The 26,046-nt window shown below is 32.7% G+C and overlaps 1 long non-coding RNA gene across 4 annotated transcripts in view; it reads left to right on the forward strand.

The window, feature by feature from the left end:
• Positions 1-26,046, forward strand: part of LOC105471086 (uncharacterized) — a 180,486-nt gene that overhangs the window by 94,118 nt on the left and 60,322 nt on the right. For 2 of the 4 annotated variants that reach the window (XR_011624249.1, XR_011624248.1), the window contains exons 3-6: positions 1,397-1,504; positions 4,072-4,130; positions 6,271-6,364; positions 9,339-9,599. This is a non-coding gene — a long non-coding RNA (uncharacterized lncRNA). Of the gene's footprint in view, positions 1-1,396; positions 1,505-4,071; positions 4,131-6,270; positions 6,365-9,338; positions 9,600-23,720; positions 23,948-26,046 lie in introns of all 4 variants that reach the window. The other 2 variants (XR_011624250.1, XR_980974.2) reach the window with 2 other exon arrangements.

Raw genomic sequence — 26,046 nt, forward strand, 5'->3', positions numbered from 1 at the left:
TTAAAGTAACAGAAAATTATTTTATGACCGCCAAATAGATGTTTTTAACAAATACTTTGTGATTAAAGAATCCATCAAATAGCTCAATTAAAATAATTACTTGATTTAATCAATGAATTAACTAAGCAAAGTTCTTAGGCATAGCATCATCCAGTGAAATGAATTTGTTTAAATATTTGATTAGTATTTAACACAGTTCATTATGTGCTTTAGCAATATTGGAATAATGTGCTTAATAGTCCTAGGATATAGCCTAGGGGCATAGTATACAATATTACAATCTTGGCGCTCTTCTTGGAGATGATCTTGGGATATTGCAACTTCATTCCAAATTAGAAGCTTAAGGAAAATTAATGAGGGTGTTAAAGATACAAAGAGCAGAATAAATAAGTAGTCACTCTGTAAATAAAAAAATTATCCCTTGAGTGAGCTCTGGGTTAATTTCTGGTCTTCACTGTACCCACTATATAATTAAAACATCTTTGTAGAATATAGAAATCTATTGACACATGTATTTAATCTAACTCAAAGCAATTTAAAATTAATATGAGAACATATTTTTGTGAATAATTCAGCAATAACAGTTTTGCCTTTCTAGAGGTAACGTTGAGTTACATGGATCTTCAATGTAACTTGTCTATATTTCCCAAGACTGTTTTGGTGATATGATTATCCCATTTTGATATTTACCAGTGAAATGTGACTATTTCAGTACATACGATAGTCTCCATACATATGCAGAGTCACAAATGTATTTTTAATAAATTTTTTTTAGATAGACAAATCTAAGACTTATCAGGAAAGGTTTGTGTGGTTGTGTGAATGAAACGCCTCTTAATTTTTCAATAAGACATAGAGACTATTGGTATTTTAGTATTAGACCATAATCTTTTTCTTTTCACTATTGCTGGACCCTCAGGAAAACCCTGTTTACTTCCAAATGATCAAGATATGGACCATAAGAATGTTGACCTAGAACTCAGAGCTACTAAGAATTTTAGTCATTAAAATAAAAGCGATTACTACTTTGACTTTTAAAGGCAAAATATGCCTTCCGAATCCAGATTGAAAATGTATACAGCAACATGTAACATGTATCCAACTATGCAAAATGATTAATAATTAAAGAGAAGCTACCACCTGAAAGTAGTTTTAATTACAACCTTGTCTTTGCCTTTCATGTAGCTAGTTATTTTGTAAATATCATAGCTTGTCCAGTTGCTCTAAGTACTTATACTAAACATGTCCTTACTTTCTCTCTTATTTTTTACTTTTCTTTAAAAAAAAAAAATAACATATCCATTGCTTAACTGTGAAATAGTACTGATACATTTAATTTTTAAAACAATCAGTGTTCTTAACTCCTCTCTACACTTTCTCCTTTATCCATTCTCAGAAGCACCACTGATACGGCTTGGCTGTGTCTCCACCCAAAATCTCTTCCTGAATCGTACTTCACATCATCCACATAATCCCCATGTGTCAAAGGAGAGACCAGGTGGAGGTAAATGAATCATAGGGGTAGTTTCCCCCCTGCTGTTCTCATGATAGTGACTGACTTCTAACATGATCTGATGGTTTTAGAAAAGGCTCTTCTCCCTTTGCTGGTCACTTCTCCTTCCTGCTCTTGGGAAGAAGGTGCCTTATTTCCCTTTTCCCTTCTGCCTTGGTTGTAAGTTTCTTGAGGCCTCCCCAGCCATGCTGAACTGTGAGTCAATTAAACCTCTTTATAAATTACCCAGTCTTGTGCAGTTCTTTATAGCAGTGTGAAAATGGACTAATACAACCACTTTAATTATTTTAGCTATTTTTATGCTATTTCCACTTCTACATATTTCTAAATAGCATGCAACTTGTTAGATTAAGTTTACCCTAAAGCGCCCTGCTTACATATTTTAAGTTCAGCCTAAAAATTTCTCTGGACCTACTGAACTGCAATCTAACTGGTTGTGTAAACAGACTTTAACCTACCCTTGCACCAGTCATTGAGTTTTGGTCAATCAAGGGTGGCAGACTTTTCGAACAGTGTTCAAATAAGGCAATCGCTGAACTGTAACCAATCCAGCTGTTTCTGTACCTGAATTCTCTTTTCTGTATTTGACTTTCCTTTTTCCAGCCATAAGTCTTTCACTGTGTGACTGCACTGAAGCCTGTCTGAACCTATTCTGGTTTAGGGGCTGCCAGATTTGTGAATCTTTTTTTTTTTTTTTCCTATTAAATCTTGTTAAGTTTAATTTGTCTAAGGTTTTTCTATTAACAGCCACTACTGCTATCTTCTGATTCATTAAGTTTGAGGGTTATATATTGACATTCCATTTTGGTATGTCAGGATATAAAAATGGTGGGTTAGTTAATATTAAAAATATACCCTTACAAGTACTCACATGTGATTATTACAATGTGCCATGATTATGTTTCTTATTTTTTAATATTATGTTCTGGAATAAGTATAGATTTACATGAAGTTGCAAAGATAGTACATAAGTTGTACTCTTGACCTAGTTTTCTCCAGTGTTTGCATCCTATAGCCATAGAGTACAATATCAAAACCAGAGAACTGACCTTGGTAAAATGTGATGTATGGCTTCACATGTCCTTTTATCACAATGCAGTTTTCTGTAATTATTTGCTTTGTAATGAAAATACAGAGTTCTTCCATCATCACGGAGTTCTTCCTTAAGTGTTACGCCAACACCTCTGAAATATCTAACTCCTGGCAACCCTAAACTGTTTTACATGTTTTTGATTAAGCAGTTTTGAGAATTCTATAAAAATAACAATATGCAGTATGTGAACTTCTGATTTTTTTTTTCCACCCAGCATAATGCCATTGAGGTCCATTTAAGCTGTAGATGTATCAGTAGATCATTGCTTTTTATTGTTGAGTAGTGTCCCATGGTTTGAAGGAACCACTGTTTGTTTAATCATTAACTTATTGAGGGTTGTTGTGTCTGTTTCTAATTTTGAGCTATTAGAATTCACACTGCTATGAACAATCATGCACAATTTTTTTTTGTGGACATAAGCCTTAATTAACTTCTCTGATTCAGGAGTGCAATATCTGGCATTTATGATGAATGTCCTTTTAGTTGTTCAAGAAACTGCTGAACTATTTCCCAAAGTGCCTGCACCATTTTACATACCCGCAATGTACAGGGGATCCAGTTTCTCCACATCCTTGCCAACATTTGGTATTTTCATCATTTGTTATTTTAGTTCTTCTGATGAATGTACTGATGTCTCATTATAGTCTTAATCTGTGTTTCTAGTGTTGTCCAACATATTTTCAAGTGCTTATTTGTTATTAATATATCCTCTTTAGTGAAATGTTTCTCTATGTCTTTTGCCCATTTTTCTGAGTGGTTTGTTTATTGTTCAATGTTGAGAATTGTTTATATGATTTTGACACAGATCCTTTGTTTAGTTTGCAGACATTTTTCTCCCAGTCTGTAGCTTGTCTTTTGATCCTCTTAATGAGGTCTTTCAAAAGGTTTTTATTATGGCAAAGCCCAGTTTATTAATTTGCTCCTTTTAGGGTTGTGCTTTTAATGTCATGTCTGAACTTTTCACCATGCCATAGGGCTTATAGATTTTCACCTATATTATCTCCTAAAAGTTTCATAGTCTCAAATTTTACATTTTTTCCACTTTGAATTAAGTTTTAAGTGGGACATGAGGTTTACATTGAGGTTTATATATTTTTTTCCTGTGAATATATTCAATTATTCCACCACCATTTCTTAAGACAATCCTTCCTTCATTAAATTGTTTTTGTACCTTTGTTCAAAAAAATAGTTATCATATTTGTGTGGATGCATTTATGGGTTTTCTATGATGTTTCATTGCTATGTGTGTTTATCCCTCCCCAAGTACTACACAGTCTTTATTACTGTAGCCATATCTTACGCCTTTGAAATCAAGTAAAGTGATCCCTCCCATCTTATTTTTTTTTTTATAATTGTTTTAGTTACTTTAGGGCTTATGTCTTTCCATGTCAATTTTAGAATAAACCTATCTATTTTTATAAATAATCTTCCTGGGATTTTGATAGAAATTGCCTTAAATTTATAGATTACTTTGGAAAGAAATGGCATCATTTTTATGCTGAATGTCCCATCATACAACATATGGTATGTCTTCCATTTATTCAAAATGTCTTTGATTTCTTTCACCAGCATTTTTAATTTCAGCATAGAAGTGCTATATATGTGTTAGAGTTGTACCTATTTCATTTCTATTGAGTGATATTAAGTATTCTTGTATTTTAAATTTTGGTTTCCTTTGTCCATTGTTAGTATGTAGAAATGAAATTGATTTTTGTATACTGATCTTATGTCTTGTAACTCCCTTGCTCTGAACTCACTTACTCATTTTACAGGTGTTGTATTTCTTTCTTTCCTTTTGTTTGGTTGTTTTGATATTGGATTTTTTTTTTTTAACAGATCATCCTGTCATCTAGTAATAGGAAAAGTTTTATTTGTATCTTTATAAACTTGATGTCTCATATTTTTCCTTTTTTTATTGTGCTATCTATAATGCCCAATGTCCATAATATGCTGAATAGCAATGATGAGGACAGATATCTCTGCCTTGTTCCCAGTCTTTCACCATTAAATATGATTATAGCTGTACATATTTTGTAGAATGTTGTATCAAATTGAGGATATTTCTATCAAACTTCTGACAGTTTTTTAAATGAAATGTGTTGAGATTATTTAATCATTTTTATAGATCAATTGATATGACCATGTGATTTTTGTTTTATACTTTAAAATAATGAAGCACATTAAATTTCAATTATCAATCCAACTTTAAATCCCTGGAATACATACCATGACCAATGGTCATGGTATATAATTTTCTATATAAATACACACACACACACATGCACACACACACACATACATGCTCCTAGATATATATGTAAGCCATGATTTTTTAATTAAGGATATTTGAGTCTATATGCATAACAGATATTGATCTGTAGTTTTCTTTTTTAACTGTCTTTATCTGATTTTGGCATTGTGGTAATACTAGGTTCATAAAATAAATTAAGAAGTGTTCTTTCCTCTTTTTTCTGGAAGAGAAATAATATGTTATTAATAATTCCTTAAATGTTTGATAGAAATCTTTGGGAAAACCATCTGGGGCTGTAGATTTCTTTTTTATTAGTTTTATTGAGTATATTAGCATCATAGTCTTCCTCTAAGTATTAGATTTCTCTAACGCTGCTTGAAAATGTGTTCAACCAAACATTTCTATTCTTAAACCCTGTTAAAGTTCGTAATGAGCAATCACAAAGGAGAAACAAGATGAAACTAAGAAAATTCTGAGTTAGGTTACAGTTCCCATCAGTAGGTGGGAAGATCATCATTCATCAGTGTATCCTCCAACAACATGATCCCATCCTCCATCTTCCAGGAATGCAATGTCCTTCATAGGAAGATACACTCAAAACCTTTGTTTAAAAAAACAAATATATTATATTTATATAGCAGTTTTAGGTTTACAGAAAAGTTGAACAGAACCCCCTTCCCATCTTGCCCCGTACCCACATAGGTTGCCCTATTGTTAGTATCTCTCATTAGTGTGATAAATTTGTTACAATTGGTGAGCCACTATTGACACTATTATTAAGTAAAGCCCATAGTTTATATTAGGCTTTGCTCTTTGTTTTGTACAGTACTATGGTTTTGACAAATGTATAGTGTCATGAATTTATCCTCACAGTGTCATATCATATAGAATGGTTTCACTGCCCTAAATACCCCCTTATGCTTCATGCATGTATTTCCCTCTTCTCCCACCAGTTTCCTGGCAACTACTGATCTTGCACTATTTCTTTGAATGATTTAATCCTCACAGGAACTCTGTGAAATTATTATTAGTAGTGTAACCTATTATCCATATGTAACAAATGAGGAAACTTGTTGAGGGTCATGTAGCTAATAAATAGTGAAGTCAGGACTTAAAAGCAGGAATTCTGACTCCAGATACCAAACTCTTAATGATCATGTTATAATTACTGCAACATGAATTAATGTCACAAGTGACAGGAGAATTATTAAAAATAATAAAATAGTTTCTTTTGGTTTTAAAAATGAAAGCTCATAAAAAATAAAATAGTGAAATGGAGTAGTTAAAACATAAAGGATCAAAATCCTTATACATTTCTCTCTCTCCCCCATATATATTTTTATGTATGTATATAATATGTATATGTACTCTCTCTATATATATCCTTTACATATATATGTATGTATTTTGCAGACCAGGATCCAGTCACTGAGAGACTGAGAACAAATCCAGTGGATTATACAATGTTTCCCTCCCTATCACCTTGTCACCACTCATATTCATATCTGTAGGTATCAGAGCCTAAAATTAACTATAGTGTTCTTATTTTCATCTCCTCTTTTGTCATTGTGTTTATCTAGATATTATTTATTAAAAAGGTTATAAGCTTTGCAGGTCTTTTACCTGTAATTCACTGTTACCATATAAGAGTCTGATTGATGTACTGGTAAGTATAATAGATTCAGTGCCTGGATCATTTTAGGCACTCAACAAATGCAAGCTGTTATTAACGTCTTTTTTTGGAGGAAAAATGTCCTTACAAAAAGTATAGTATGTGTCTTTACAGAGATTAAATTACTATACTTTGGGTACTAGACATTTCTCATGAATTAAATGAAAGTTGTAAATCGTTACTACTTGCTAAGTATCTATAAAGCCCTATTTCTTTAAAAATTTTAAAGATTTCTAATGGTAGAAAGTACTTTTATACTTACTTTTGGAGTCATGGAAATTATGAAAAATTTATTCTGCTCTGACCTAAATTAAATTCTTTACATTGATTTACAAACAAATTTAGGTGATTAGAAAAGAGAATTGCATTTTAATGGTCAAAAAAGATGGTCACTCTGAATGCTATTTCACACAAAGAAACCCACATGCTACTGGTAGCTTAGTAAATGTATGCCACATGTACGTGACCATTGTTCTGACTACTTGATAACTCCCTTCCTCTTAATATGTTTGTGTGTCGGAATTGAAAAATGTAATAGAACTGTTTGAATTGTTGGTATCAGTAGGGTTAATATTTTGGCTGTGTTAAATCATTTGTGAGTTAATATTACAAAAAATGAACTTTTTATTTTATTTTATTTTATTTTATTTTATAAAAGGAGTCTCACTCTCTCACCCAGGCTGGGAGTGTAGGGCACGATCTCAGGGTTTGCCACGTTGGCCAGGCTGGTCTTGAACTCCTGGCCTCAAGTGATCCACCTGTCTCGGCCCCCAAAGTGCTGGGATTACGGGCATGAACCACCATGTCTGGCCTGTCATTTTTTTTAAGGATATTTGAATTATTTTTAAGTGAGAATTTTTTTTTTTTTAGCTAGCACAAATTCATCTCTTAAACGTAGATTTATAGATGTTCTGTGTCATCTGAAATGTAAGGAGATGCCACTATTACTAAGTAATTTTTCTGCCAATCTCCATGAAACACTGTAAAACTTTTCTTTAAACCTTTGTACCCATTTACTCCTGTCCTTCTTTGGATCTACTAAGAAAAAGTTTGGACTACAGATAACAATTGTTCCATCATGGGTCTTTCTATGTTCATATCATATTCAATATGATTCATGATGCTTAATATTCTTTTACAGTTTATGTAAAAATTACAACCTATCTTCTATTCATATTACTTGACCTCTTCAACTTGATTTTTAGAAGCAATGTTATAATGATTTAGAGCTATTTCAAACCCACTAGTGTTTGCATCTGAAAGAAACATTCATTTTATTAATAATGAAATGCCAAAATATTCTTGATATTAATTTCTGTAGTTGTCAGCTCTTGGTTTGGATTTTTAAAAAAGATATATGAGGGATGCAAATAGACAAACAATAACACAATCTCACACATGATACACATACACACAAAAATTGCAGACTAGTTCAGAAGTTTGTTTATTCACTGATATGTTTACTCACATGCAAATAAAAACCTTTTATTTGGATTCTCTAATTTGATTTGTATTGAGTTTATTCTAGATAAACACAGGCCTTTTCTATAGATCTTTCCATGAAAAAGAGTCAAGCACTGTGAAATATATGAAGAAATTTATTCTGAGCCAAATATTAGTGACCAAAGCCTAAGGCACAGTCTCTAGATTTCCTGAAAACATGTGCCCAAGGTTATTGGTTATAGGTTGGTTTTATATGTTTTAGGGAGACATAAGACATCAGTCAACACATGTATGGTATACATTGGTTCAGTCTAGACAGGACAATTTAAAGCAGGGGCTTGCAGGCCATAGGTGAATTCAAAGATTTTCTGAATGGCAATTTGTTGAAAGAGTTAGTTATTAGCTAAAGGCCAGGAATCAATACAAAGGAGTGTATGGGTTAAGATAAGGGGTTGTGGAGACTTAGGTTCTTATTATGTAGAATAGGTGGTGAATGTTTCTTATCAGGCCTTATATGGTGCCAGACTTAGCTAAATCTCTCCGGGATCAAGAAAAGACTTGGAAGCGAGAGGGGATGGTCTATAGAATACAGGTTTTCCCTACAAGAGACAGTTTTGCAGTCATTCTAAAATATGTCAAAGGAATACATTTTGGGGTAACATACTTGCATTTCTTTTAAGGTCTGCTGTCTGTCATGTGATGTTATACCACAGTCAGGTTGGGATTTGATACCTTACTGCTGCAGTCTGTTTTGTCAGGCTTAAGGTCTCTGTTTTATATTAATGCTGGTCAGTTGTTCCTGAATTCCAAAAGGAGGAGGGTATAATGAGGCACTTCTGACTCCCGCTTGCTGTCATGGCCTGAACTGTTTTTTCAGGTTGACTTTACAGTCCTACTGGCCAAGAGAAATGGGTCCATTCAGTCGGGTGGGTGGCTTAGAATTTTCTTTGTGGTTCACAGATCCCACTCTGAATTTTTTTCCTAGTTCTAGAAATAATATCACAAAAATGTTCAGCACATAATATAGACAATAAAGATAATATAAAACGATGATGTCAGTGGCACAGAATATTAAACATTTTGAAGGTAATGTCAATGTATGTATTTACCTGCAATTTACCTGCAAAGAAATAACACTTCACACTTCAAGATTAATTGCTGTTCATATACCATTTTTGTAAATATTGAAGAATATTCATGAAGAATTGGTTATTTTAAGATGTGCAGTAATGTACTCTATAGAAATAAATTAGAATTCCCACTCCACTACATAAAAATGAAAGCTAAGTAATGAAGGTTAAGCAGTGACCAACGATAGTGGGATAATACTTGTTTGTTTTCTAATTTAACATTCAACTTCCTAAAGATGCTCCAAAGGAAATAAAACTATGCAATAAAGAAATGTCTTGAATATAAATGGAATTTTAAATTGACTGCTTGTCCAGTTTGCTCTGTAAATGGACCATCCTGAAGGAAACTAGTTACTACAGGCAGTGAGAAGGAAGAACAGGACCAGTGCCCCCTAGGAAACTACCAGGAGGATCTTCATTTGCTAACTGCAGGATTTGCAGGACAAGAAAATTCTGTTTCTAAGGAAACAAGAAGGACTTTTGTGCTTTTTTTCAAGGTAGGTTCAAAATCTTTCTGAGGGAGTCTAGTAATGGGGCATTGCTACTGATGAAGCCTGTTTGTTTGTGAAAGAAATCCTGATGATTATTTCCAGATAGTTAAGGGAAAAGTAATACCAATCATACACAAACTCTTCCAGCAAACAGAAAATGAGAGAAACGTTCCAAATTTGTTTCATGTGTCCGTTTATAAATATCTCAATGCCAGTGTGAGACAACAATACTGAAAAAGAAAAAAAATACAGATTAATCCTTCACAACATAGATTTAAAATTGCTAAACAAAATATGAATAAAACAAATCCATTTGTCTGTCCTGTCTATCTAACTAACCTAACTAAAGGAAATATATCTCAAAATAATGAGCTTTCAAGAAATGCAATGCGGAAATATCAAGCCATATAATTCACCATATTAAGAAAATAAACGAGATAAAACATATGGTATTCATTTAAATGTTTATAAGTAACTGCAGGAATATCATTTCCTATAATTTAATCCACATCTGAAACTGCTTAAAAAACTAGGAAGATTTTTCTTAACCTCATAAAGGGTATTTATTTTAAAAAGCAAAATTTAAAACCAAAAATAAGAAGAGTAAACACATATTCAGTAATGAATGACTGAAGTGTTGAAACTGTTCCTTCTGAGATACAAAGTAGAATAAGGATGCTCAATAAAACACACCATTTGAGGCTACACTGGCATTCTTATCAGCACAAAGGGCAAAGAAAAATGATAACTTGTTATTTGTAAATAACATAAATTTGTAAATAAAAAAACTGAAGAATCTGTACTTAAGCTCATAATTTAACAATTTCAGCAAGCTTGGTGGATACAAAAATTTATACGCACATACGCACACACATATATATATTTATATATATAATATACAGAGCTATTCGTCATATTTCTATATACCTACAAAGATTTTGGAAATGACATATTAAAATTATGCTATGAAAACAGCATACAAAACATATCAAGCTAAAAGCATGAATGATATATAAAACCTCTACACAGAAAAAACACAAAACATTATTGAGATTTACTAAAAGGAGAGCTAACTAAATGGAGGCCTATAGCAAATATAGCCTATGAATGGGTTGGAAAAATCAACTTTAAAAGATTATAAGTTTTTAAATCTCTAGAGTCAATGCATCACAATCAAAACAACGTGTTTTATGAAGGAAAACTGACAATTTGATTCTTAAGCTTATGTATGAAATTACAATGATATAGGGAAAACCTAGACGATCTTCACTTTAAAAGAGGCTGGAAAACTTACACTTTAATGTGGTCATCTAGTGAGAAGTTATATTAATTTAGATACTGCTTAAAGAAAATCAAATAAGATTATTAGAATCCCATAAGTGGTCCAGAAACAAACCTACAACTGTTTCATCATTGTATTTATTAAATTGCAATGCTTCCATCCCATGTAGAAACAATATACTTTATGATTAAAAATCCTGGAAAAATTTGGTATTCATATGGGAAACTTTGCCTCTGTTTTATTCTATGCAAAAATTGATTCCAGATGAAGTATAGATACATATTTCAAATGCGAAATAATACATCTTCCAGGTGAAAACATTAGAGTATCTTCCCAATCTTTACCTAGCAACATATTTATTCAAAGATTACAAAAAATATTAACTATAGAAAAGGTTAAATGGTGAGGGTCCATCTAGTAAACTGCATAAGACCAATATTCCCAGAAGAGGCTTTTTACTTATTGTCAGATAGTCAAACCAGGTTGTTTCCCCAGTTATGCTAGATAAAACCATGAATAAACAAACTTGTCTTAGGAATTACCAAGGGAGTTTTAAAGTTGAGGTAACACATCATCATCTCCACTACTCTTATCAGAAACAATGACTTGAAGGAGAAAAGGAATATAGATGGACCTATTAGATTATTGAATGATATTTATCTCTTTCTATGTATGGCTACTTCTTCACAACCTGGACCTCTAAATGTTGAGATTATCAGATGCTATTCCTATATGTACATTCGGTGGATACTTTCTATAGTGGGCTAAATAGTGGTCCCCAAAAGAAATATCTATGTGCTAATCACCAAATTCTATGACTGTTATTTTACTTAGGAAAAGGGTCTTTGTGTATATAATTAAGGATCCTGAGATAAAATATTTCTGAATGAGCTCTAAATCAAATAAATGGTGCCCTATTAAGAGACAAAAGAGGAGAAGACACAGACAGAAGAGAGGGCTGTGTGCAGACAGATGCAGGGATTGTATTGATGCAGCCACAAATCAGGGCATGCTGACACTCACCAGAAGCTGGAAGATGCAAGAAATGGAATCTCCCCTCAAATCTCCAGTAGTAGTGTGGGCCTCATGTCACCTTCATTTCTGACTTGTGGCCTCCAGAACTGTGAGAAAATAATTTCTGTTGTTTTAAGCCACCCAGTTTTTGATGATTTATTATGTCAGCCACAGGAAACTAATATACTCTCTTTAATTTTTTATTATGATGAAAGGAAAAATTAATTTTTCACAACTTAAATAAATATAAATAAAGTTATTTAGAATTTAGTTAACCAAAGTACTTTAATTTCTTATGGCATTTTAAAAATTAGCATAATACAGTTATGCCTTATTTAGCCCTTTGGAAAAAGTTACATTTTTGTTCCCTTATTCTTCTTACCTAATTCTAAAAGGTTTAAATGGCTAGTAATTTCTGAAAGAAAATTAACTTTAAAAACATGAATTCACCTAGTCAGGTATAACAAAATAGGTGCAACAAATACAAAAGAAAGGTAACATCTATTGCAACTTTGATCCCAAGTGAATGTTGTTGAAACATAATTTGTGTATATTTTCACCATGACGATGAATTTTTACAGACCTATCTATAGTATTAAATAAGTCCATCATTCATTTGTTCACTAAATCATTGTTTATATGTCAAAACAAAGATGAGAAGTGGCCAAAACAGATGGCAGCTATATTGGCTTCTTTGCTTAGAATAAATTATATACAGGAAAAAACACTTACCGTGTATGCCTGTAATCTGGACCAACAAGATGGGCACATATGTAAAGTACTTGGAGTGAAGTCATTTAAAATTGTAGAATAGAAAAAATTATGTCTTGAAAAGCTGGGAACTATACTTATATTTTCTCAGTTACACAGTTGTGATTCTGCATTACTTATCTTTCATCCTATATTTTGTTATCTATGAATTATAAATTAATAATTATTTTAAAATAAGTTCTTAAAAAAGATATATTGTGATGGCCAGGGATAACTGTACATCCAATAATGGATTACAGTATGAATTTGAATTTCTTATTCACTTATTATTCATAAATATTGACTGTAAGGGCTTTTAAAAAATTCAACCCAGGTTTTGTATTCCTTCTTTATCTTTGGCGATAATACATCTTCCAGCTTGCCTTAGAAACTTCCTCCAAGATTTTTTCTTTATGTCAGGGAAAAATATGCCAAAGATAGCTTAAACTATACCATTACTTATGCTAGCCAAGTTTTTTATTTAATAAGAATATGCAAAATTAAAATATTAATTAGAAAGTGAGGAAAGATATGTTCAGAACATTTAAGGAGTGTATTCTATAAACAGCAGTGTGTTTCTCCTGTTCCATGTGTAATCTGGTAACATGGTGTCTCCTTGTAGCGTATGATTCAAATTTACCCTTTGGCTTTGCAATTCTTTTCTCGGCAATTGACCTGTGAATAGTCAATCTGAGTAATGATGTGGATAAGAAGTACTCTTAAGTTGGTATATTTAGTTTCCTCGTAAGGAGTTTTAATACCACTTCATAATGATAATAGCAGTAATAATTGCTTCCTTCTGAAGAGATTGTATCGCCTTGGAAATGTTTTATATATTAGAAAAGTACCTGTTTCCTAGAGGACAGAGATGAAATATGCCATCCTTGGTTTGTTTGCATGTGAAGTTATGAGAAAATCTTAAGATGGTCCAGGGTAATTACCATAATTCTGTATTGCTAACAATATTTTACAAGACAAATAAAATGAGTTCTGTGTTTGACACAAATGCATGATTAATGCCATTAGTTATTGGGGATTTTAAAAAGTGTATCAGTAAAACTTAAAACCATATTCTAAGCATGTTAAAAGGTATGATTTATAAAGTCAACATATTATGTGTTTTATAATATGAAATAATATTCTTCAATTATTTTGTCATTCAGTTATTTTTATGGAACTAAACGGACAATCTACTATAGTGCATTCTTTAACAAAATATGATTAAGCAGTATATGATGGTAAGCTAGTCACAAAAGGATTTATTAAGTTTTTCAGGAACTTGCAACACTATTAGGGGGCTATCAGGCACTGCAGTGATGTGAATAATGATTAACAACAAAAGGACATGATGAATCTTACATAAGAATTACTTATGATTCAAATACACTCTTAAGATTCAATTTTTATTGTAGTAAATGGTACTGTGTAATTTCAAAAGGCAATGAAATTAAACAAATTTGCTCTCAAGTGTGTAGAGTGGCATCCAATTTTAATCACCTCTTGCACATCAAGAATTACATGTTCAGGAAACATGTATCAGCCTCTTCCAGCTACCTCTCAGACTTACCTGGTGTCCTGACACTGTTATAATACAAAATTTAAATAATTGAAGATAATGTGATGAAGGAGGACTTTTTTATCTAAAGATACTGTGATAGCTCTTGGCTTTGAGTACCACATTTAATTTGGGAGTACTGATTAATGTACCTTCAGTTTATTAAGAATTGAAGACTGTTTTTCTCTTCTGCAATGGTAACATTGATTACTACTCTTCTTGTTCTTAGGTAAATACATTGCACACATCTTTACATTGATTTTATGACAGCACTGATCAGTCTCTGAAATGACAGTTTGAAAATTAGAAAACAATATTTCAAAACTATATTTTTCAAGAAAAAAGTGATAGTAAGAAATCATAGATTATTTTAACCTTACATGTTAATTCTGTAACAATAGTTTTCAATTCTGGCTATGCATTAAATTTAACCTTTACTCTTTACAGGATCTGGGATTTTTAAAAATATAGATGTCTGCTTTTAAGATTTGTAAACGTGACACTTCTGTATTAATCTTTTGCAGGACATTTTCAATCCACATTTAGTTTCTAAATTTCATATATGTTAATTAAGTTGTAGCTTATTTTCTTCCTTGAAGTGTATTTTTTATTTTTATTTTTATTTTTTTATTTTTATTTATTTATTTATTTATTTATTTATTTATTTATTTTTTGAGACGGAGTCTTGCTCTGTCACCCAGGCTGGAGTGCAGTGGCCGGATCTCAGCTCACTGCAAGCTCCGCCTCCCGGGTTTACGCCATTCTCCTGCCTCAGCCTCCCGAGTAGCTGGGACTACAGGCGCCCGCCACCGCGCCCGGCTAGTTTTTTTTTTTGTATTTTTAGTAGAGACGGGGTTTCACCGTGTTAGCCAGGATGGTCTCGATCTCCTGACCTCGTGATCCGCCCGCCTCGGCCTCCCAAAGTGCTGGGATTACAGGCTTGAGCCACCGCGCCCGGCCTGAAGTGTATTTTTTGTATATAAATATAGCATAGTATAACTATCCATTCTCTGTTGAATAGAGTTTTGAAGTTATCTCAGTGCCAGCATCTTACCATAATAATGTTTCCATGGACATCTTAGTACATGTCCGTGATATGTACACCTAGATATTGGATTACTGAGACATAGTTGGTGCATGTTTAACCACAGAAGATAATGCCAGATTATATTTTTGAAGATGCTACTGCAGTTTACCTTCCTATAGCAATTGTGCCTGATGCTCTAATTCTTTAACGAAATGTGAACTGGTAAGACCTCTTATTTTCTTTTGCAATTATAGTGGGTATAATAACTTTAATGTTAATTTATAATTTCCTGGTGAATATAAAATTATGCTTATTATTTATTATATACTTATAAAATATATTCTTACTGAATTTAGTAATGTTTTATGTTTAATTGTGAGTTCAAGAGCATTTGTTTAGTTATTATGCTTTATAGACATTATATTGTCTACAAATGGCTTCATCATATTTCAATATTGAGAGTAAAAATTATATATTGTATTTAATTGAATTTTGAGGTATAAAAATTATTTATTGGCTTATTTATTTTGAGGACTGACTTGCTTTTTATTCAATGTCACAATCTCTACAATTTAATTAGAGTGTTAATGAATAATTGGACCATTTGCCATTAATATAATTTTGGATATTATAGGATTTAAGGCTACTATATTACTATTACTATTACTATATGCCTTCTTTTGACACTATGCATTATTTGTTCTTTTTCCTTCTTTTTTGAATAAGTAAATTATATTTATCAATCAACTTTATTTTATAGTCAATTAGATTTAAAATTCATTTTAACTTATGTTAATGAAAATCACCTTTGATATATTATTTTACTTCACATATAAGAAACTTAGAGCAGCATTATTCTATGTATCTCCCTTTATTTGTATTAATGTCATTATTTATTTACTTTTTATTACACATGTTAGAACTCTCATGATTTATTATTAGTATTTTTAATGGTCAATTTGGTTTTAATAAATTTAAACAAATTATTTTACTATGTATTTATAATTTCTACCATTTTTCATCCCATCATGTGTACTACTTTCTATCTGCAACTCTGTTGATTGTCTTTACTATACACTCAGTTTAAAATTTATTCTTTTCTGGAAATAGAAGTATGGCTTGAAAGTCCTCTTCTCCCCCAACAAACCTAAACATTTTGAAGATGTTATTTTGTCGTTTTCATGTGCATGTAGTTTCAGATAAGTCTGCTGTTTTGAATATCTGTGTTACACTTCATTATACTTTAAAGATTTTCTTTTTGTCACATGTTTGCACCAATTTGATTATGACAGGATATAGTTTGATTTTCTATTGTCTAAGTTATATGATATTTCTGGATTTTTGGTATTTTAAATTTTAATCAAATTCGGAAAACTATTTTTCTTTATTTTATTTTATTTTATTTTATTTATTTTTTTTTTTTTTGAAACGGAGTCTTGCTCTGTCGCCCAGGCTGGAGTGCAGTGGCGCGATCTCGGCTCACTGCAAGCTCCGCCTCCCGGGTTCACGCCATTCTCCTGCCTCAGCCTCCCGAGTAGCTGGGACTACAGGCGCCCACAACCGCGCCCGGCTAATTTTTTGTATTTTTAGTAGAGACGGGGTTTCACCGTGGTCTCGATCTCCTGACCTTGTGATCCGCCCGCCTCGACCTCCCAAAGTGCTGGGATTACAGGCGTGAGCCACCGCGCCCGGCTCTTTATTTTTTCATACATATTTCTATATCTCTTTCTTTCCAGTTATACTCAATATTAAACTTCAGTTACACATAGTATTAGACAGTTTGTAATTGTTTTACAGGCAGTGAGTCTCTGTTGTTGTTGTGGTTGTTGTTGTTTTCTCTCTCTCTGTATTATTCAGGGTTCTCCAGACAGATAGAACCAATGGCATGGTTGGATAGAAAGATAGATAGATGATAGATAGATAGATAGATAGATAGATAGATAGATAGATAGATAGATAGATGGATGGATGGATGAAAGGGAATTTATTAAAGAGTTTGGCTGATGTAACTATGGAGATTGAGAAGTTCCATGACAGGTTATCTGCAAGCTGGAGCCATTGGCATACTGGTAGCATAGCTCAGTTCAAGCCCAAAGACGTGAGAATTAGAGAAGCCAAAGATGTAACTCTCAGTTCAAGGGCATAGACCTGAGAACCTGTGTGGCATTGTTGTAAGTCCTGGGGTCCACTGGCCAAGGAGCATAGAGTTATTGTCCACGGACTGGAAAGAAAGATTATATTCCACTTCTGCACTTCTGGTACCAATTTTTGTCTTAGTTTATATTCCGTTGCTTGTAACAATACCTAACACTGTGCTCTCTCTCTCTCTCTCTCTCTCTCTCTCTCTCTCTATATATATATATATATATATATATATAGCACATATATATATAAAGAGGTTTCGTTAGCTCATGCTTATTAAGGCTGAGAAGTTCAAGGGCATGGCTCTGGCTTCTGGTGAGGGCTTTCGTACTGTGTTATAACATGATAGAGAAGGTCAAAGTCGAAGTGGACACATGCAAAAAAACTTCCTGATAATTGTCCTAACTTTATGATATCCCACTATCAAGGAAACGAATACATTTATCTAAGAATTAATACAATCTCACCAGAGTGAGAACTCGCTCACTACTGTGAGAAAGGCATAAAGTGATTCAAAAACGATCTGCCCCCCATGCTTCAAACACCTCCAGGTAGGCCCCACCCAAACACTGTCACACAGAGGACCAGATTTTAGCATGAATTTTGGTGGAGACAAACCATACCCAAACTATGTACTTTCATTGGAAGAAATTCTCTTATGTCTTCATCTTAATAATATTTGCTACTATAGTGCATAAGCTACTGCATATCCCATCCAGTAAAATTTTCATTTGGTATATTTTATATATAGGTTCTAGAAATTCCATTTAGTTCTATATAATTTTTTTTTTCCCTCAATGTTTAGATTCTCCTTAGAATAATTGAAGGCTGTTTTAATTTCTGGTTTAAGGTCCTTATCTGCTAATTCTATCACTTGTGGGTCTGCTTTTATTAACTGATTTTTTTTTTTTTTTTTTTTTTTGGTTTTAGGTCCTATAGTTCTGCTTTTTATAAACTCTATTAAATTTTTATTACATACTAGATAACATGATGTTAGCTATTGTAAGTATTATGTTGTTTATTATCTCCATTTTATTTTCCTTCTTTAATGACTGATAAACTTAGTTCTGTTCTCTTGCTGCTAATAAAGACGTGCCCGAGACTGGCTAATTTTTAAAGGAAAGAGGTTTAATGGGCTCACAGTTCTACATGACTGGGGAGGCCTCACATTCATGGCAGAAGGCAAAGGAGAAGCAAAGGCACATCTTCATCTTACATGGTGGCAGGCAAGAGCACACGTGAAGGGGAACTCCCATTTATAATACCATTAGATCTCATGAGACTCATTCCCTACCACAAGAACACAGTATGGGGGAAACTGCCTCCATGATTCAGTCATCTCCACCTGTCCCTGCCCTTCACACATGGGGATTATTACAATTCACGGTGAGATTTGGGTAGGGACACAGCCTAACCATATCAGACTTAGTCCCAGCAAACAGTTTAGTTGGTCTTTTCAAAGCACTAAATTCTCCATGTCATTGATAATTTCAGTCTGTCAACTAACATGTGACCTTTTTGAAATTTCCACTGAATGCCCAATGATTTCAACAGTGCTCTTCCCTTTGGATAGTGAGAGTTTCTAAGTCCTTGCTTTTTGTGAGCTTTTGAAATTGCTCATCTTAAAATTCTGCAGTATTTTTAAGCTCTGTATTGTGAAGTTTCATCATAAGCATGACTGATTTAATACTCAGCCAATACTCAAAGCAATTTTGGTATAGATTTTTTGTTGATTTCTTCTCCATAACTTCCTCTTCTCATAAAACATGTCTCAAAACTATCAGCTTCCTCAGCCTTGACAATCTCAAACTCCATTTCTCCAAATCATCCTGACTGCCAGAATTTTTATTATGTTTACTCCCTGTACTCATAGTCACATAAGTACATCCATCCAGAATTCTGAGGTAATTGTGGGACTTATCTCATGTTTTTTCATGTCACATAAGGATCACAGTTTTTGACTACTCTTAGACCATTATTTAAAACTCTTGTTTCCTTTCCCCCAGTTTTATGGTTGTTTATAGTTTGAAGGTTCCTTTCTGCTTTTTCTTCATGGCCAGTCGTAGAAGTTTGTGTACATTTGCTTTAACTTACACCCTCAAGTAGGTCATTAGAATTATACATCTCATTAATATGTACAATGGGGTGGGGGTTACTAGCCTTAAAAACTTCTAATCGTGAAACCAAGCATCAGATCTAAGTACCACAATAACACTGCTACAAAACAGTTATTTGTTAGCATAGAGGCTATTAATTTTATTTTTGTTTTTTAATGATTAGTGTTCATACTGTGTGTATTTTAAAGATCCACATATCCTTGCATGAAGTGGATTCAAGTGCCTGGTAGGCCACCAGATTAACACTTTTGAGTGGCATTTTATGTTTAGTCCTTGTCTTGGCCTTATGTGCTTTTAACACACAATGAAAGATTTTATAGCACTCTCAAAATATGTTTTGTCATTTATGCTATTAATATGTTGTTTCTAATTCTGATGTACCATTCTTGCAGAGGGCATAACTGGCACCATGGATAGTGTATCATTGACTATATAGAGTGTAGACTGGTTTGATGATTGCCGATAAATGGTGGGTTGTGTCATAAAATCACATATTAAACACAATTAATTACAAAAACATTGTAGTAACAAAGAAACTACAACTTACCATGACCTCTAAAGGTTGCTCCTTGTTACACAAAAGCCTGACAATTATAAATGGCCAAATTGTTTACACAACAACTTTATAGTAGTTAGATAGATACACATATCTTTATATTTTTATATATGTATATAAACACAGAGATACGTAGGTATATTGATACATCTATCCATCTAGGGTGTATATGTATATTCATAATAAAATTATAATGCCCATATCCCAATACTAGAATTCTCAGTATTCTGGAGTGGCATACACGTTTGTATTTTTTAATATATCTACAAGTTATTCTGTTACAGTCAAGTCTAAAGATAATAGAACATTTTCAAGAGACCTAACAGATAATATAATTTGACTCCTTTTTAACATAAGAAAGACAAATTAGAGGATTTTTTTAAGTCACTCAGCCAGATAGTGTGAAATTTGGTTTCTAAGAACTTTCATTTCATTTTTCTTATACCATGCAAATCGCATCCTTTTAATTTATAGATTTGTTGATGAATAAATTGACTAGATACAATGTTTTATGTTATAATTGTGTTTCTGCATGAATTTAGTTTCCCCTTTTAATCCAGTATTAGTATTTTCATCAGTTGTTATTTTATCTGCTGAGTAATAGCAAGAACAAAGAAGAAATACCTTAGGTGTTAAGTGCCATTTTTAAAGACACAATTTCAGTTACATTATGCTACTTATCTTCAATTTAAATAATAAGAGTACATGAATTTATATTGTGACTCATTGTCATGTAAATGTATGAAGAGTTCATAAATTTAAATGTTTTTCAGACAACTGTTTGACCTGTTGTGGAAAGTTTTTCCTCAGGGGGAACTCATCTACTTCACATTTGATAACATGACACTTTCTGCATCTCATTGTCATATTTTAGAGGAAAAAAAAAAAAAGCATACCATCCTTGTGAGAACAGAATGCAACCAACTGGTAATACTTTAATTCTAGTTTGAAAAATGAGTTGAGCTGGGCATGCCATTCAAAGCTCTAGCTCCCTGAAATATGATTTTAGCAAATAAATTTGCTGAACAATAACAATGATTGGCATGAATTCCAACAACAGAAAATGGACACCAGGAAAGCTTAGAGGTTTTTTTTGCTTTATTGTAACATGTTATTCAGATATTTGAAAATTCATTTACTGTTTACTTATGCATTTTAAATCAATGAAAAGAACATCTTAATATAAGCACTTCATATTAAATCCTGAAAATATGAATATTCAGAAGGTATTGACAAGCAGATGGTCATTCTGTATATTTTAGTCAACATTCTGGACTGAGGCTTTTGCTTCAAGGTTCAGAGAAAAGTTTTATTTTAGTTAGTTTGAATATAAAAATAACAGAAAGAATGTTGATGGAAATTCAGAGAAACATAAGACCATAAATCCTAAGTATTGTATTATTAAAAGTCTAGATGACTAGTTTAATGTGACTGACTAAATACTTTTGACAATTTTAAGGATGAAAAATCTCAGTAGAACTGAGAAAACTTAGTTTGGTACCACCTTAAAATGAGAAACAATGTGCTCTATACTTTTTAAGCAATCTTTTAAAAAACTTTGTATTATAATACACATGCAGAAGAAACACACATCATGACATGCACAACTTGGTACGTTCTGTGAACTGAATATATTCATACAACCAGCAATAGATTAAGAAACAGAATATTACCTGTAACCCAGAAGCCTCACGTTCTCTTCCAGTCAAAATCAGATTTCCGGAATGACTTCTAACAACCCAAATTAGTTTTGCCTTCTTATACTTTATATCTGAATAGATCAGAAAAGATGTCTTCAGTAACTTATGAACATCACAATGTTTGGGAGACTCTGCCATATTTTGGAATGTCATGGTATTTGTTTGCCACAACTTTCTTTCTATTTTAAATAGACTAAACAGTATTAGTGAGAACATTTTAATTCTTAGAATTAAGACCCTTTATCTGAAGTGAACAATCTAAAGTAAAGGTGAATAAAGAAATCTTAGTGCTATTACTTAAGAAATGATACCTCAAGATACCTTAAAATACCTTAAACACATATTAAGTGATATCTTAAAAAAAGATATGTAAGCCTTTGAAACAACAATTTAAAGACTGAATATAACATTGTGCTTCTTCAAAAGGTAGCCTTTCATAGTATTATTTTAATATCAACTAAAGTAAATGTTCTGTTTAAAAATCATTTTCTATTAAAAAAGACAACATTTCCAGAAAAAATAATGCAGTCCTTAATGTTTGCAATAAATGAAAATCAGTTGGTCTTCTTTTTATAAATATAGTTAAATGATGAGTATTATAACTTAAAAAGCCAACACTGCTGTCAATGTTTTGCTGAAAGCATCTAAGTTCATAAGAAATAAATAGTTAATAAAAGTGGTGCTTTATTCACAAATTGAAAATTATGGCCCCGTTTTCCATGAACAGGTGTCCACTGTGAATGAAATACCATGCACATTTGCTTTTTTATTGATCTCACTGATTTCTGTTTTAATTTTGTTTCTCTAGTAGGAGTGAGCTTTTTATGATTACTATTTCCATCATTAAGAGTAAAATAGAGGTGATTTTACTTGGCTGCATGAATCCCTACAGACAAACTCCCCAACCATGCCTACTTACAAAGTATGACATTAATATTTATTACATAGTAATTATGACAGTATTATTATTACGTGAAAAATGCAATACGTTACCACTTTGTGCTTTATAATAGATTAACAAAAACATTTTGTTAAATATTCAGAAGAATATCCAACCTTGAACATCTTATGTCTTTGTTTATTTATTTATTTATTTATTTATTTTGAGACAGAGTCTCACTCTGTCTTCCAGGCTGGAGTGCATTGGTGCAATCTCGGCCCACTGCAACCTCTGCCTCCAGGATTTAAGTGATTCTCCTGCCTCAGCCTCATACCCAGCTAATTTTTGTGTTTTTAGTAGAGATGGGGTTTCACCATGTTAGCCAGGCTCATCTCAATCTCCTGACCTTGTGATCCACCTGCCTCGGCCTTCTAAAGTGCTGGGATTACAGTGCCATCATTTTTACTAAAACACAGTTTGTGTATTTACATGGAAGATTAGCCTGGGGTTTAAATAAATGTCGTTTTTTACCCTACTAAAGATGGATGTTACCTTCAGCTTTTAGTCATAATGTTTGTTCTCACTTTTAACAATCTCTACTGGAGGTAGACATTGGTTACATTTGCAGCGCCTACCTCCATGCCTTTCTGGCAATAGGGGTTTAAAATACATTTGTTCTGCTACTGAGAACATTTATCTTGAACAGAAAACATTTTCACTTTCTAGATTAAGAAAAATATTTGGAAATTTTAAGTGATGTATTACCTAATTCACTCTGGACATTTAATTCTGTCAAAATCACCCATGGCTTTGTTGGTATAAAAGTAAAATAATTCCAAAATTGGGAAGCACTGTAGTTTCACACTACAGTTTTCACCAACGGTGTTGCTTGATATTTTAGGATATTCTAAAGTTCTCTATAGTTGCTTTCACCAAATAATTTTACTAGACATTTTTAAATTAAAACTTATCTGTCATTTTTTAAGAAGAAAACAAACCAATATTACATCCTTCGTGAATATTATTTTTAATTTTATTGTAAACATATTAACAAATTAATAATTCACACCTATGATATTTAATAAACATGACTTCATCCAATAGGAAATGAAGTTACTACAACAGAAGCCTTGACACCTGTGCTGAGTGAGGATTGCTCCTAGCAGATGAGCTCAGGACCAAGGGCTAGCTACCTTTGAGTTAGGCTGGTGGAGATTCTTCTGTATTCTTCGCTTTTGCAATCCTTTCCTCATTGAATATAGTGCTTCCCAAGTTTTCAGTGGAATGGAAGTAGCAGAGACTACCATACCTATGGACAACTTTTCTCCAAGGTACTATTCCTCAATTTCAACTCCCCAGACAACACTAATCTTTATGTCTCCCTGAACTCCTGATCCCCCAGTTTTCTGCACTGTTGTCTGTTCTCTTCCTCTTTAATGAATATATTCTAGCTTCTCTCACTTTTCAGGTCCCCATGGCTTCATTGCCTAATCAGCACAATTATTACAGAGATCAGTGGAGTGGGGTCTTTGCAGAGAAGCATAGAGATATTAACATTTCTTTCCTGAAGGGCGTGAGAAACAAAAGAAAGAAATGCCCATTAAAATATTAATTGTCCCAGCAGTTTGGGAGGCTGAGGTGTGTGGATCACAAGATCAGGAGTTCGAAACCAGACTCGCTAACATAGTGAAACCCCGTCTCTACTAAAAAAACACAAATTTAGCCGGGCATGGTGGCTGGCACCTGTAATCCCAGCTATTTGGGAGGCTGAGGCAGGAGAATCACTTGAACCCGGAGGCGGAGGTTGCAGTGAGCCGAGATGGCACCACTGAATTCAGCCCAGGTGACAGTGCAAGATTCTGTCTCAAAAAAAAAAAAAAAACTATATAGATATATAGATATAGATATAATTGGTCTCAATTGATATGAGATCAATATAAATTGATCTCAATTGCATTTTATCCCCAGTAAATCTTTGCATACCCCAGCAAAAAAGGCAACAAAACACTTTGGTTCACAAACTCTACTGTCTCCACCTGATGAAGGAATGTTAAAGTCTTAATCACCAATGTGACTGTATTTGCATAAAGGGCCTTTAGTAAGCTAATTACTTTTAAATGAGATCTTAAAAGTATTGGCCTAATCCAATAAAACTGGTGCCTATATAAGAAGTGATAACAAGACTGTAGACACAGAGGAAAGGCTATTCAAGGACACAGTGAGAAAGCTGCTGTCTGCAAGCTAGGAACAGAGGCCTCACCTGGAAACCAATTATTCCAGTACCTTGATTTTGAACTTCCAGCCTCCACAACTGTTAGAAAAATAAATTCCTGTTAGTTAAGCCACCCATTCTTTGATATTCTGTTATGGCAACTAGAGCAGACAAATACAGTATGGTTGCTTTGTGAATTAAATAAAATACCTGAAACACAAGATATATACATAATAAAGAATCAATGCATGTCACTGATGATGGATAGAATATTTTAGCTACATCATAACCTCATTCCTCATACATTTTTCTTGATGTGAATAATATGCCATCTTTATCTGGTTATCTCTTTACAGGAATGTTTCATTATACATTTTGATGTATTTACTTAAAATACTAATAACCAGAGTTCCTACTTTTTCTTGTTTCTCTTTTGATAACTTGCATTTTTCTAAAATATTATCAATTTCATTTGAATTGAAAATTATAGCTTGAAGTTTATCAAAATTATGTATTTTATTTTCTTTAAACATTCATAGGATTAGCAGTCATAATTTGTGTTTTCTTTTTTGCTTGATCAGTGTTGCTGTGACTTTGCCAAATTTATTCGCTTTTAAGAAGAGGTAACTTGCTTTTATTTATTTTATTTAAGGTATCTTTGATATTTGTTTTCTTAATTCCTAATCTTTTCTTTTTATTTTTAAATTGTATATATATTTCTCTACTTCTATGTTGATTTTGCTGTTTCTTTTCTAACTTTTTAACATAAAAACTTAACTCACTAATCATCAGTTCTTTTTCTAACTGATGTGAGCACTTACAGATATGAATTTCTCTCCAGGCACAGTTTTGGCTGCATCTCATATGTTTTGATACATTGTAGCTGCATCATCATTCAGTTAAATACATTTTGTTAATTTTCATTGTGATTTCAATCTAAATCCTTTTAAGTGTAAAGGGTTAAAACTAGTCAATAAGAACATGTTATTCAGAATAAATACCATTATTACCTGATGAGGAATAGGTGTCATATGGAAATATTAGAAATGAGAAAATTCTCTGATATCTTTAACTTACATCAAACATTTAATAACTTAATTTGAATTATCTTAGTTAGACTTTTAAAATATTTCTATGAATATTAGTCTGTTTGAAATTTTTTTTCTGATTGAAATGACAGTGTTTCATATTTTAATTAAATAGTAACAAAACTGGTCT

The sequence above is a fragment of the Macaca nemestrina genome, chromosome 6 (genome assembly GCF_043159975.1).
Source record: "Macaca nemestrina isolate mMacNem1 chromosome 6, mMacNem.hap1, whole genome shotgun sequence".
NCBI classification, from domain to species: Eukaryota; Metazoa; Chordata; class Mammalia; order Primates; family Cercopithecidae; genus Macaca; species Macaca nemestrina.